Below are 16,562 nucleotides of genomic sequence, written 5' to 3' on the forward strand. Positions count from 1 at the left end.
AATATATAATAAAACTAAGTGGAGACGAAAAAATCTCTAATTGGTACATTTGGCATATATGTATCTCCAAATTTAGTTATCTTTCTATCCATTGATCGCATTTTGAATATGTGTAAAATTATTTGACAAGCTTTAAAACGCACCTGTCAAATATTTACCGTTTATAGAGAGCACGTCCATTACCTCTCGTCTCTCATCGTCTTCTTCTTCTTCATAGCTCCAAGAGTGGGCTCTGATTTTATTTTTATTTATTTTTTTATATCTTTTCGAGATTAACTGATGTTTTATATGCCATTATACAGTATTTTTTATGTATCTATTAATTTTTAAGAGATTTTGATGCAATCACTGATCCAAAAACAGTTACGAATACCAATGAGGAAGTGAATATTTTTTTTAGAGAATATCGAAAAATTTTTTTAATGTAGAAACTCGAGCAACGCATTTTTTTCACACTTCATCACTTCCACCTACTTTCAGCGTTAAGCGACTTTAAATTATGTTTAATCCACGCATTGTTCGTTATCTCTACCCATTAGTTACCGGCGCAAAGTCAAAAAGTTTTTTTTTTCAATAATAAATAAAAAACAGTAGCAAACACGTGAAATGTTACTTTTTATTAAACGTTGTTATTGTATTCAAAACAGGCAGTTGCTCAAAAAAAAAATTTTTTTTTTAGATTGATTGTTTTTTTTTTTTTTTTTGATCCATATATTCCTTGAGTGTGTTGCGGATAGCGTGTCAGACACGACCGACGACCGTCAAGTAATCTCTTTTTTTATTTATTTATTTTTTTTTATTAAATAAATATTTTTTTATATATATTGTGTGGTGAAATAGAGTGATTGAACATAGAAAATGATGTTAAACACTGATATGGCGGTTGTTGAAAAAAAAACAAAAGCAAATTTTTATTGTTTTAACGTCCGTCTTTTGAATACAAGTTAAAAAATATGACGCGTCAAGCGTTTTGTTTTGTTTTTGTAGTAAACATATATGATGTTGTCGACTCGTCTTTGGAACAAATATTATATTATTTATAAGAGAAATGCTAATTTGTGCTAATAGCGTATAATTGGATGAATTTTATGTTTCCGCGCTTATAATTTATATAGCGTTTTTTGTGAAAAAAAACACACATTTTTCGTTCATGTGAACTCTGTTTGACCAAATAATGAGTGTGTGTCAGGAAAATAAATTGTATTTTAAAAGTCTTTGATGCGGTTGATTGTTATGGGAGTACGACGATCATGAAATTTCTTCAACATATTCAAATTCACGAAAAATATAAAAGAAAAATAAAAAATACAATTAATGAATGAACGTATTAAAATAAAGTAGTAGTAATAACAGCAGTACATTGTTCGACGAGCGGATTATAACAGAAGCGATGAAATCTCAAGAGCAAATAATACATGATGAGCATGTCGTTTTGTCTTTTTTTTTCATAATTTCTCAAGTCTTCTCATGAGTTGCTACTTTACTTTACAACTTCTCAAATTTTTTTTGTCGTGTCACGTGTGATCAAATCTGGATTTATTTAAATTTTTTTTTTGTACAAAATCTTCATGATGATGATGATGATGATGACGAGTTGTGAAGTGATGGAATTTCCTTTTCGCCAAGAAATTCGTTACTTAGAAATTTCGTGCACAAATACTAAAAACACAACAAAAACTCTCATTGTTGCCAACAATAAAAATTTTTACAAGTGGCATGCACGAAATGAAATAAACGAAAAAAAAAACAAATCAGATCAAAACAAGTTTTTTGCCAAAAAAAAATATATTAATCATCAAACAACAAAACTAGATCAATTTTATATCTCGCTACATGACTAACTTACAAGAAAATAACTGTTTGTTTGCCAAAAAAAAAATAACATAGAAGAAGTCGAAGTTTGCAAAAAGAAAAAAAAATAAACAACAGTTTCAGCCGTGATGCTAATATAATTTTTGTCACGGTTTATTTTTTTTCTATCTTGTTCTGTTTCTGTGACGCGATCATGTCAATACCAGCAGCAATGTCAAAATATACAACATGAGGCGTGTGCTTCAAACCAACAACAACAAAAAACTGAACGAGGGAGAACTTAATCACAGGTTTATCTGTGGTTTCTTCCGTGATATCGTCTAGTATCGTGCATAAAAGTCCGTTAAATTGAGGGCAATACACGAAAAATAATTTTAGAAGAAAAAAAAAGCTAAACAGAATGAATGATCGATTGCGTTCTAAATTAAAATGATTGCTTATTTTTTTTACAACATTTTTTTTGATTAGCTAAAAATACGTTTGGAAGGAACGAAGAAGAGAAAGAAAGCAAAGAATTTAGATTAAAAATAGCAAAGTTTTGAATTAGCAGGTAAATTCAATTGAAGTATGTTTGTAAGAAATTTAAATTGTTTAAATTAAATTTTAATAAAAAATATTCTAAAACATATTTCTAGCCAACTTACTTTCAAGCATCCCAGTGGGAAATTTGGGTCTTTTTTATGCTCTTAGGGTCTAAAATAAAAGCCCTGAAGAGTTTTTTTTTAACGTTTTTCCAACTTTTTAATAAATTTAAATTTATTTTTTTTCTTTGTTAATTTTTTTTTCATTAAATTTACTCAAAATTTCATTTTTCTAAAAAAAAATTTCTCAAAAACCAACAAAAAAATTTAAAAACTGTTAAGAAAATTCTTTAGGGCTTTTATTTTAGACCCTGAGAGTCTAAATAAAAGGCCAAATTTCCTACTGGGATGTTAATTGCCTAAAATTTGAGCAATCTGTGACAATTGAATGAAAAATTAACAAATCAGACTATCAAATCAATTTAGTGGTGCCTTAGAATCTATAATAATTCAAATGGAAGCCAAAGGATAATATATTAAAATATCGCCTGAGCAAGAAAGCCGCCGAACAGCCACGATTCGCGACCTGCCCGTATTTTCGGTCGAAATCTAACAATTGTGTACCACGAACAAACGAATGTCAAAATATACAAAAAACGAATTTTCCTGCAGCATATCGTTTCAACGAAAAAAGAAACTTGCCATAAACGGCGATTTCTTAAAAATATCCCATCAAGTACAAATTCGTAAGGAAGATCAGAACAGCCAGCGGTTTCTATGGCTCACGAAAGATGAAACAATCGTACGTTTGTTATGCAGGTGATGGCTTCTAAGTCAGCCATATCAATATGTCAAGAATCTCAATTCTAAGGATTTCGAAGACAACTTTTCTCGTTATGAAAAAAACTAAACAAAACAAATGCTCAGATGAAATTGATTGTTCACATTTTTTAAATACCTAATTACTTTTGAGAGTAATTAATTTATTAGAATTTTTAGGTCATTTTAATAATTTAAAAATTTTCAGAAATAATATTCATAAATTTAATTTTATATATCTTTTAAAATTTTTTATCCCCTAAAAAGGACCAAAAACAATGTAGTTTATTAGAAGAAACATCAACAAAAAATCATTCTTCATTAAAACCACTAAGTCCAAAATGTTATCTGTTTAATATTCAGTTTATTTTTTTTTTGTTGCTCCGGGTCTTACTTTTGAGTAATGCAAAATATATTCACGCTGCGATTAAACACCCACAAAACTTTATACCTATTAACAGTTCGATAACTGTTCGGTTTGAATTTGCGGACGACCACAAAAAAAAGTGGCATAGCGTGACAAAATTAAAAATTTTTTAGCTGATAATTAGTTGTTGGAAAGTGTTTTAGCATACCAATAAAATTAATTATCAGAGATATTAACAACGCAGCGGTTAATCAACTTTGTTTCAAACATATTTTGATACTATTTTTGAATAAAATTTTAATTTAATGCAGCAACATCTTTATTAGTGAGAGATATTTAATATTTATGCGTCACACTTATTGCGAATTCTAGTTCAACGTCAGCAAAGCACTTTTTCCCGCGAAATTCAATTATTTTATTCATTATTTCTATTACATATTATACAAAGTTATGCAACTATTGAAGAATTTATCGACTTGCTCTCTAATAGTTTGTTAATCGATACATGTGTGAGATACATTGCCAAGATCATTGTCGTCGTCGTCGTTGTCTTTCACTACTCATGCATAGATGCACAATCGAAATTGCTGTGCATGGATTGATTGAATGTAGTGGCTAGAAAAGACCTTGATGTGTCTCGAATATGTTAAATAGTTTGTAATTATTGAGCCAAGCCGTTCATACGCGTAGAAAATAGTCATAAATGGCATGAAGCGGATGAAATGTTGTAGAAAATAAAAAAATCTCTGTATACGATTATACATATTATTGCTATTATTATTGGTAATACCACGAGCTGTGATTAGTCAAGGACACTTTTTTTTTATTTATTTATAACAGCGACTACTTGCACAAACAACAAGACATATAACGCCATGAAATTTGCAAATAATTTTTTATGACAATTTATGCAGGTAACGCCTAGAATGACAATTTCCTTGTACACGTCGAACTCGTTCTACGGCGACTGATCTACTTTAACGCGTATGAAATAAGTACAAATCGTTCAATTACTCAAATTAAGCGGAGATAAGGAAATGAATTGTGGCTCGTATGTGTTTAAATAATTGGTCACCAACAATAAAAGAATCTACTCTTTGTGTGCGTTTAAAAAAACCGGCCAAGTGCTTAGCAACAATGACAACACAAAAAATGCAATTCCTGCTTGACGTATTAATAAATTTAAGTTTAATTAGGAAGTTAAGTTTATGTGAATCAATAAATATAATTTTATGTTTTTAAGTAATTTTAATAAATTTAAATTGAATTTTATAGGTTGGTGTAAAAAAGGTTTAAAATTTGCTAAATAAATATACTAAAAAAATTTTAAAAAAATTTTCGGGAGAAAAAACTAATGATGATTGTATTTTATTGAGTTAATGTTCTAGTAAAAAAAAATAATAATTGAAAAAAAAAACAAAACAAAAATATATAAAATAAATGTTTGCGATTTTTAATATAATTAAACAAATACAACAAAAATTTTAATATAACAAAAATTATATTTTTCAAATTATGTCTTGATTTTAATATTTAAATCGAAACTTTTTATTCGTTAATCGCATAAAGTTGAAAAATTAAAGAAAATTGACAAAATTTGTATTAAAAATATATTTTTCGGTAATTATATTTTAATAATTTTTAAAAATCTTATTAGATAAATTTTTTTTTTTAAATTTTTTATTCAAATTTGCTAATTTAGTTTTATTGTTTATAAATTAAAATAATAATAAAAATAATGATAAATAATAAAATTAAATTAAATTCAAATTTATAAATAATAATTCTTTAATTTAAAATTTTATTAAAAATTAATTTATTATTATTTATTATCTTTATCTTATTAAATTTAATTTTTCATTGAAAAATAGCCCTGTATTAATATTTTACCACCATAGGATTTAAAAAATATCATCTTTCTTGCTGTCAAAATTAATGTTATTTAATATACAATAGCTTAGCTAAATAAATTCATTTTTAACTTCACACATAAAATATCATCGTTGAACGAAATAAACAACAAAACATGTGAGAAAAGTGAAATCAACTGACATAGTAACACATTAAATTAATTATTTTACAAAAAACGATAAAAGTTGCGTCCTTGAATCTTCCGTATTTATAAAAGCGTCATTAATATGAATAACGTAAAAAATTCTAGTTCCATCAGACACCAAGCAGCCAGTTTCCTATTAAAAAATATATTCATACATAAAATATTTAAATCATCATCTCATTGACTCACCTTTTTTATTCGTTCGCTAAACTGCTAAAATATAAATTTAAAAAAAAATTGTGTAAAAATTTGCATAAGTTTTGTAAGAGCGTACATGGAAATATTTAAGTTAGTCACGATTTAGATTAATTTAATGTGTGTTTTTACTCGCGTATCCTATATTCCTATACATATATATAACATACATTTTTATAAATATATAATAATAATTTAATGTTCATATTGAAAAATATTATTTTTTATGCACAAATCCGCGTTCTAACTCTGAAAAAAAAATGTTCTTTTCCATTAGATTTTTCAATTAATAATCAATGTATGGCCGTATTTTTCGTCTAAAGTGCCTTTAAATATCACACTCGAGAGCTATCTTGTCTGGAGCTCGACAGCAAACGAATATAACGAATAATAACATAGAACTATGCCGCTTACTTATCCTAAGGCGATATTTATATTAATATAATCATACTTAACCTAACTTATAAATGTAAAAAGATCATTATTTTTCTAGTATTTCTAAGTGGATTTTGCGCAAAGTACTGGAAAAAAAAGTACAAGTACATTTTTAAAAAGGCCCTTTGGTCAAATACAGAAAATGAAAATAATAAAGTGTGTGATTATATTTGCATTGCGGATTGGAAATGAATATTTGGTGTTAAAAAAAATAAAAAAAAAAAACGAAAAAAAAAATCTATGGATGGTCTTTCAAGTGTTTGTCCATGTACTATATCGTGCAGCAGCACTTTATTCTATGCGCTTGCATAATGATTGATGAGAATTATTGCACTCACTCGCTCGCTGAAAAACAAAATACCTTGCACATGTACCGAGGGTCATCTTAATTTTTTTCTTGCATTTTTTTTTATAACAATCAATAAAATAAAAATAATTATTAAAATTTCCACTCACATATTTTTTGTGCTTTACCAAATTTTTTCGACATTAAAAAATTATTTTTTTTTTATTTTTTAATAATTATTTCTTTTTTTGATACTTTTAAATTTTTCCATTTTTGTTGATTTTTAAAATTTTATTAAAATTTTGCAGCATTTTTGTATTTCACACATTTAAAAAAAAAATAGCTTTAAATAATTAAATTCAAAATTCATTAAATAATTAATTTTAAAAATTTAGATAATTTAAAATCCTTTATTTTTGTTTGTAAATTAATCGTTATCATTAATAATATTATAATGAAAATAATTTATGATTTTTTTATTAAAATTATTTTTTTAATTATTTAAAGAAAAATTTTATTTTTTTTTTAACATTATTTTCAATTTTTTTTTTGAAATCAATAAAAAAAATCGTAAAAAACAACGAAAAGTAATTAATCATAGAAAGTTTGTTAAAAAAAATAAAAAAAAACAATTGAAAATAATTAATAAAAAAAGAAATAATTAAAAATATTGAAAAAAATTAAAATAAAGAAATAAGAAAAATGTAGAAAAAAAATGAGTAAACACGCGGTATTTTTTACAAGAACTACGAAAAAAAAACAACAAGTCGAGAGAAGCATGTGAAATTGTCATCCTTGAAAACATAACCTATTTTTTATTTAATTTTTGCTTATTACTTGAGTATATTTTTTCGCGTCGAGCATTTTTTTAAGAGAGAACAACATGGTTTTGGATTACGTGCACATCTCATCATGTTTTGACCCCGCGCGTGAACCAACAAACTAAAACTATTATTATTTTCATTATTATAGCGATCGATTGTGTTACAAGCTTGTGTGTGTCGATAAGTGAACTATAGCAATGAAATCAAGACAAATTGGAAATGGTACGCGGTGTGATGATATTTATTTCCAAAGAGCTGTCTTCATGATCTTTTTAAATCATTTTTTTTTTGTGTGCGACTCTATCGATTGCAATTAGTTTAGTTATTATTATATTTTTTTTCTTCTTTATTGTTATTGCTCTCCGCAACTCTATTATTCTTTATATTTATTAGTGTCACACGGAACTCCAAGGTCTCTCTCCCTCATCGTAATCTCTTGGGAAACATAATAATTACTTTTTTTTAAATGTATTTCTCATTGAAGAGGCCACTGATCATGAACCTGTGGTCCTTACCAACCAAAAAGTGTGTCAATTGCGAGTGGAGTGATTTATTTCGCAGTTGCACGCCTCGCTCTTCTATTGTAGTGATTTTTATAGACAAACCACATCCGAGTCTTGTTAGCAATTGGCAGCTACACCAATCTTGAAATTAACCACAATAAAGTCTCTCACACAACACGCAAGATAGATGGAAATAGAGAGAGAGAAAATAATTGCCACTGTGTAAAAATGTTTAAATTTTATAAACTTGTGTGTGAGAATTTCTATAAAATACTTAAGCCCGTGCTGTTCCATTATTATAATATTAGTTTGAATATATTCCGAAAAAAAAATAATAAAAAGAGAAATAGTGACTTAATTTATTGACGACCATTATAGGTTTCCGGTCGCCACTTGATTATTCGTGCATGTATAACAAAAATTATAATGTTTTAAGTTGTTTGTTTATTTTTCGCAAAGTTCCACGCACGACATTTTAGAAAACTAATAGAAATGAAGAAGATTTTTAAACTTTTTTTTTGCATGTTTTATATTTTTTTTCTCGTCGCGTCAATTATTTACTTAATTTATTGCAACCTGTTTTAATTTTAATAGTGAGTTGGTTGAATTTCGAAAATTTTCTTGTTAAAAAAAATAAAAAAAAACAAAATTAATAGGTTTTGAATAAAAGTTTTTTTTTATTCTAATAAAAATAATTTATTAAATTTTAGTTATTTTAAAACTTTATAAAATATGTATTATAAATATTTCATATATAAAAATTATATTTTTTACCCAAAAAAATTATTAAAAAATATTTTATTTAAAAAAATATATAAAAAATTAAAAAGTTCAAAAATAATATTTTTAGTAAGAATTTTCGTATTTTTTATTGTTTTTTTTTAATGAAAAATAAAATATTTTAATTTTTATAAATTTAATTAATTTTTTAACTAAATTATTTTTTTTATTTAAATATTAAATTATTTTTTTTTTAATAATATTAAAAGATTTTTCTTATATTTAATAATACTTTTTTATTTAACAATTTTTTTATTTAATTATTATTATTTTTTTAATTCAATTTATTTTTTATCGAAATCTCTTTCAACATCTTTTCACTTCATTTCCGCTCAAACCACCCGAAATTATGTCATTCACTGTCAAAGCATGGCAAATCAAATTAATGATAACAACAATAATAGCACAGAAAACATAATCCAAAAACATACCGCGCGACAAGCCGTTATTTTATTCATCGACTCTTTTAAAATTTATTCCATTCAAAAAATATATCACTCGCGATACAGTTTTGGTACAAAAAAAAATTCAAAACTCAAAAAAACTCGTATTATTATTATTATCGGTGTTTGCACTCATTCATTCATAAAATAGATAAATTTAAATTTATTTATAATAAAATCGGAGAAATATTAAAATTTTGCTCAAAGGCGAAAAACCTTTCTACTACCATAATAAATATAATGATAATATTAATAAAGCGGGCAAAATAATAATGGCAACAAACATCTGTAACTTATGTTCCTTTATTAGTTGTTGTTTCGATATGGGATATCGCGGTTTTGATCTAAATATAAATTTTTATTTTATTAGCTGCGCCACATGTCCACAATGATTTAGGAGACCGCGACTAACTTTTTTCTTTCAAAAATTTATTTTATTTATTATTTTATTATAATTGGCCAAAATAACAACGAAAACGGAATAAATAATAATTACTTTAAATTCTCTATTTTCTTAATTTTATTTTTAGTTTTATTTTATTATTATTGCCCACCGCGTCGTCGTAGGAAGAACCGTGCTCCATTTAATTTATTATTATTTTTTCGAGCATGTCCCAAAAACTAAACGCTGATTTATGGGACTTTTAATTCCATTTTCAGTCTCCTATAATGATACTTATGATAATGAGCGATAACTTTGTGCGAGCATTAAAGCAAGTCATTTATCATTGGAATTTTCGCAAAAAAACAACAATAAAAATTTATTTTTATTTTTATTGAAAAATAGAAATGGGAAAAGTGGATCATTGACCATAAATGCCAAAAAACAGACAACGCACAGCACATTGTCATGTCAACAATTTATCTATCAGCGGGTAATCATTCGCCAGTAAAAATCGTATATAACATGTCCACTTTTTAAGTGTCTAATATTATTAACATTAGAATTGTGTGTTCATAAATTTTATATTTATTTCTCATCGTTTGCCTGCCAGCTTGTTATGTATGGTAATAATAATAATAACAATAACGTGTCATTGTGTCCCATCCATAAATCATGAAAATGTGACAATAAATGAGTTGTAGATGAGTCGCGTCTGCGAAAATTATTCATATAGAAATTATGTTTAGTTTCGTACAAAAAAAAATAAAGAGAGACAAACAAAATAATAATATTTTTAATAATAACAATAATAATCATCATCATAATCATTAAAACGTATAACAACCTTGATTTGAATTTAAATGAGGTGTGGAATCTTCAAAACACATCAAAAAACTCGCTCTTGTTGTATTTTTCCGTACTCAGCCGAAACAGCGCGATCATTGTTTGTCACCTAGAGACATTATTTTTTTTTTTGCACATACAATGCATGTTAGTGGCTGTTACCGGTTTTCCTGTATTTCTATCTCCGTACTATTATGATTATAGATTTTTTTTTGTGTTGAAAAAGTGTCATAAAAGAAGTGCGGGGGCGTATTTGCATTTGCTTGTCGCTAATTTTTTTGGTTTGTTTCATTCTGAAAAGTACAAAAAAAATAATAAATTTATTAAAATGCAAATTTTTATGATTTAACTTAAAAAATATTAATTTGTTTAAAAATCTTTTATTTTCTTTTATTTATTTATTTAAGTGCCAAATCCCGACAAAATCATATTTTACAATTAAAAAGGCCAAATATATTTATAATGTTCTTAAAAAATTTAAATTAATTAAAAAATTAATTAAAATTTTTAATTAAATTTTTAATTTTTAATAAAAAATTCATATTTTAATTTTAAAAATTTTAATTAATTTAAAAATTTTAATTAATTAAAAAATTTAAATTAAAATCAAATTATAAATTAAATTGAAAAAAAAAGTTTATTAAAAAAAATAGATGTTCCAAATCAGTAAAAAATTAAAAGAAAAAATATGTTTTTCTGGTAAATTTATTTTTTCTCGATTTTTTACATTTTGTCATAATTATTTAAATTATGATCATCAAAAATTCATTAAAATCAAGAATTATTTTCTTTTTCATAATTTGAAAAAAAATAATGAACATCTGAAAAAAAGCGATCTTAAAAAAAAAGTTTGGCAATTTTTTTGAAAATTATTTGATTTTTTAATAAAAATTTTTATTCTTGTATTACCTAATATAAAAACATTAGATTTAATTTTTTACTATGATTTTGAGTTTTATTTTAATTTCAAAAATAAATAAAAAAAATAATTTAAAAAATAATTTTTACTACGTAATTTTTTAAATCAAATTTTAATTAAAAAAAAAAATTAAAAATTAAATTACTTTAGATTAAGTCAAAATATCATTTAAAAAATTATTGAAAAATTCTTCAATTAATTATTTTTTCTATTTTCGGATTTTTTTAAAATAAAATAATCCAAACATATTTATATGTATGTTAGAGCTACTTAATCAATACAGACAACCAATATTTACAAACACTCAAATGCCACAGAGAGAAGAAATACTAATAATAATAAAACTTTTGCATGAAAAATGGGATTTTAAGTTGAGAAGTAAAGTAATCATGGTGTCCAAACTAACACCTACAACATTTTTTTTTGTATTTGTATTAAAAAAATATATATATATAATAATAGGTAAAAGTATGTAGTTCCGTGTTATAAATATATATTGACTCTGTCCCGTCGTTCGTTGCTTTGTTGCAAAAAAAAGTAAAAGAAAGAAAAAAAATAAAACTTTCAACTAATAAAAATTTGAATAAATGAATTTAATTCAATAATATAATAAAACGTTTTTTTTCGGTGAGACCGGCATAAAAACGAAAAAACTAATAAAATGTAACGTACACGATTGGTTCACGTCCTTGCCATTTCATGGACCATTCTTCATTAATTAAATTAAAGGACGCAACAATGTTGCCGAAACATATATAAAAATATATATTTTTCAGTTGCACAAAAAAAAACGCATGACAAACGAGACACAGTTTGATACTTTTTTGCTGTTACACATATCATGGGCACGACGTGGTTGATGTTGTCGTCGAAGATTTATAATTGATTTCAGGTTTCCATCTGCGGAGTAATTAATACAATGTATAAAATATATTTTTTTTAGTTGAAAAATATTTAATAAAGGTTCATCGCTTTATGCTGCGCAATTGAAGTCTTTTGTGTTGCTACCTTTTTTACGACTAAGATTTTACAAAGTAAACACTTTTTTTTAGATGTGATGCAGATAAATGCAATAAATTACATGTAAATCCATTACTTTTCCATTGTCTGATGAATGTTACAGTTTTTGAACAAAATCATATTTTTTTTTAGTCGTTACCGGATTATTTATGATGTGTCATAAATTTAAAATAATAAAAAGTGCTACTGTCGCTACTTTATCTATATGTTGCATTTTTTATTATAACAAAAAAAAATATATAAAAAAAAATTAAAGTTAATTAATAAATAAATTTTAAATAAAAAGAACAACAAAAAAATTACTTTTTAAAAGAAATTTTTTAATCTTTTTACATAAACTTTGAAAATGCATAAAAAATTAAAATCCGATCATTAAAGCGATTATTCTACTTTGCAATTTTTTTTTTTCGTGCACTTACACGTATATAACATTAACATATGTCATATATAAATACTTAATTTTTTGTGCATTTGGCGAAAAATAAAAAAAAACGCTGAAATTTCAAGCAGAAACAAAATATATCGTGTGTGACATGCAAGAAAGCGGCATTCACTTTTTTGATCTTTCATCTTAATTTTTTTTTGTTGTGTTTTTGTTGCTGCACGTTCACACGTACGTTAACAGTTCATAAATACTGTTAATTCCCTGGATGAGTAAAAATGCATTAAATTTTTCATAAATTTTGAATAATATGTATGAAGAAATTTAAGACAATTGTGGTAAATAAATATTTTTTTCTGTAGGAAACGAGATTTTATTATTTTTGACAGTCAGAGTGAGTGACAGTAAGTCTCGTGTGTTACATCACAAGACTTTTTCTTGCCGCATTGTAAAAAAAAATAATAATGAATTTTCATTAAAATGTGTCATTATTATATCATTTATAATAAAAAAAAATATATAATTTTTTTATTATTTTTAAATATTTAATAAAAATACAAAAAATTAGTTTTGAGCCAATTAAAGAGTCAAATACCCGCATAAAAATTTTTAGTTCGCCTGCCTTCATCACTTTTGTAATTTATTATTTACCTGAAAATGCAAGAAAAAAATAAAGTTTTTAATTTATGTCCTCCAAACAAAACATTTATTTAAATTTTTTTGGGTGTTGAACGTTGGTTGATGTTCCTTACGCGGGAGAAATTCGCGCAAATATGTAAATTTTTATCTTACACCTGCCACTAAACTGCACAAAGAAAAAATCTCGTAAAATTTATCATCACGTTGATTTTTTTCATTTAATATTTCAACAACATGTTAATCATGCATTTTATCGTACATGTTAAACTTGGCAAGAATTCCAATGAATAAAATTAAAATTAGAAAGAATTACAATTTAATTACAAAATACAAATTTTTTTACATAAAATAATAATTTTCTATCATTATTTATTTGATTTATTTTTGCCACTGTTTAATTTGTATAAGCCTTGCTTGCATAAAATGAGAAATAAACTAATGTATAAAATAATAATAAACCACGTTTTTTTCTCTAAATAATTCCGCATTATTTTATAAACGAATGCACGGCAGTCCTAAAAATAATGATTGTATGCTTTGAATTTAATAGACGCTTTATTAGAGCTTTATGTGCGAATTATTGGATCATTATTGCTATTAGTTTTTTTTTTGCAATAAAAATAAAGTACATCAAAATATGGCTAGTTGTGCGCATATTAAAAGTAAAAACGGGCATGTAACGACGAATATTAATTTTTATTTTATTTCACAAATTGCAATGAATTGTAAATGCATACAACGACCCTTGACTTGCAATTTGTAAATTATGTGTAAGAGATTCTAATGGATTATTTTTAGATTGTTATTTTTTTTAATAAATCTAATTTATTTTTTTTTTATTTCCAGGTAAATATTGTTAAAAAAAATATTATTTGGCCTATTTAACATTTCTCGCAACAACAACAAGAACAATGATTGACATGAAATGAGCTACCAGCAAGAGAATATTAAATATCGCGTCGTATAACGTTACACAAAGAGATTTCAAGGTAAAATTATGACATAAATTATAATAATTGACATAAATCTATATATCAGTGGAATGTATTACTATTACTATTTTATTATTATTTTCATTTTAACAGTAAAATAATAGTATATGCACAATACAAAGTACATGAAATATTTCATCGTCGTCCAGATCTAATGGCTTACTTTTTTTTTCATTCGATCATTCAATCACTACTGATCGATACGTAAATAATAATTTATTATATTTTTGCAAAATTGAGCAAATCACGTAAATAACGAAAAAAAAATTGTTATCCACTGCCAAGTTCATTGTACCGAGTGTTTATTTAATTTTTTTCCTTCAGTTTTTTGTGTTTTTTATTTTTCATTTTTTTATATAGTTTATTTTATTATTTTTTCTTTGCTTTTTCACATTTTCTTATTTTTTTAACATTTAATAAAAAAATAATGTTAAAATTTTATTTATATTATAAAAATATTTATTTGTTTATAATTTTAAAAAATTAGAGAAATTAATAAAAAATAATTATAATAATTAATCATTATTTTTTTATTATTATTTATTAAAATTAATTAAATATTTTATTTTAATTTTAAAATATCAAACATTTATCAAAATCATTTGATTAATCTACTTTTTTTTATTTTTTTATTGTTATATAAAAAATATATATATTATTTATTATTATTTTATTAATATTATTAATAAATTATATTTAATATTAATTTAAAAATATAAAAGAAACGTAGAATAATTTAAATAATTAAAAAAAAACATTCAAGAAAATTAGAAAAATTTATTTTTTTTTATTATTATTATTATTTTATTTATTTTTTTTTTTATATACCTATTGCGAATAAAAATATCAAAAAATAAATAAATAATGAAAACTGTTAAAAAAATATTTATTTTTTTTTTTGTCAAATAAATAACTAAAACCCAATATAAAAAATTAAGAAAATATAAAAAAAATAATTGATAACAAAAAAAAAAAGTAAAATACAAGGTGAAAAAAATAATTTAAAAAATTACAGGAAAAAATAAAGGAAAAAATTGAATGAACTCACGGTATATGTATATTTTTTATATTTAAAATCCTACAAAATAAATCAAAATCAATTTCAAAGTCAATCTTGATTAAAAAAGCATTAAATAAAAATAAAAATCATCATCTCTCTCGTTAAATTGCGCGCTTCCATTGTATATATCATTGTTAAATTGACAAAAAAGAGAACAAAAGCGAGCCTTTTTCTTATCCTTTTTCAAAATCACACAACACACTTCATCTCGACGGAATAGAATATAACCCATAATTACTGGCAACATGACCTTGCACGATTTTACATTTTTTTTTTTTGCTCACATTCATTCAAGTTATATGCATTTATTTAGTTCCTACTTGTAGTAACTCTTTAGTAAGTAACTAACTGTTTATTATAATATAGGTTTGCTCATTAAAAGTCCATGTTTCCATTTCATTTGTAACTCTAACGCTTGGCAATTAAATAGATTTTGCTAGCATAAAAACGTTGTTTTTTTTTTCTTCCGATTATAATGATTGGGTGTGCACTGCAACTGCAAAAAAAACGAACATAATACAATAGATCGCGCACAAAAAAAAATATTTTAATGAACAAATTTGTTTAATCGGTGTCGTTATTGTTGGTGATTTTATTGTTTCGCGATCAATTTGTTTGTTTAAAAAAAAAATAATAAAAAAATAAATAAAAATATGTTGCATCAGTGTCCATTTTTAGACATTTCTCATCATTATATTAAGTGTCATAAAATACATCTATTGATTTTTGTGCATATTTAATCGAAATATTATCATAAAAATATACAGGTGGAAAAGAAATTGACATCCTCCGAATGTGATACGTCTCTATGAAGATAAAAAATATGATAAACTATCGAATTTTTGTTGTTTTTTATTTATTATAGACGATGCGGCGCATAAAAATATGCAAAATATTTAATTTATATTCAATTTTTGAAGCGAGACGCCAAAAATATTCGAAAAAAATAAATCAGTACCTATTATTTATGATGAGAAGACATAAATTATAGCTACCAATTTAGATGAACGTCTTATACAGGCCTTATAGTAATCTAGGTTTTTGTTAATAGTTAAACATTTATCAACGTTTTAATGATGAATGTTGCTGTTTTTACCATTTTTATCAATTTTTAATAAAAAAAAATATTTTTAGCCTAATTTTGTGTAAATTCTTAATAAATGATTCAATGAATATTTTTATAAAAAAAAATAAATAAATATTAAAAAGAAGGCGAACTCTATTAGAATTGCACGCATGCAAAAATTTTAATAAAAAAAATGCATGGAAACACCCTCAAGC

This window comes from Culicoides brevitarsis, chromosome 1, assembly GCF_036172545.1.
Source record: "Culicoides brevitarsis isolate CSIRO-B50_1 chromosome 1, AGI_CSIRO_Cbre_v1, whole genome shotgun sequence".
Lineage (NCBI taxonomy): Eukaryota > Metazoa > Arthropoda > Insecta > Diptera > Ceratopogonidae > Culicoides > Culicoides brevitarsis.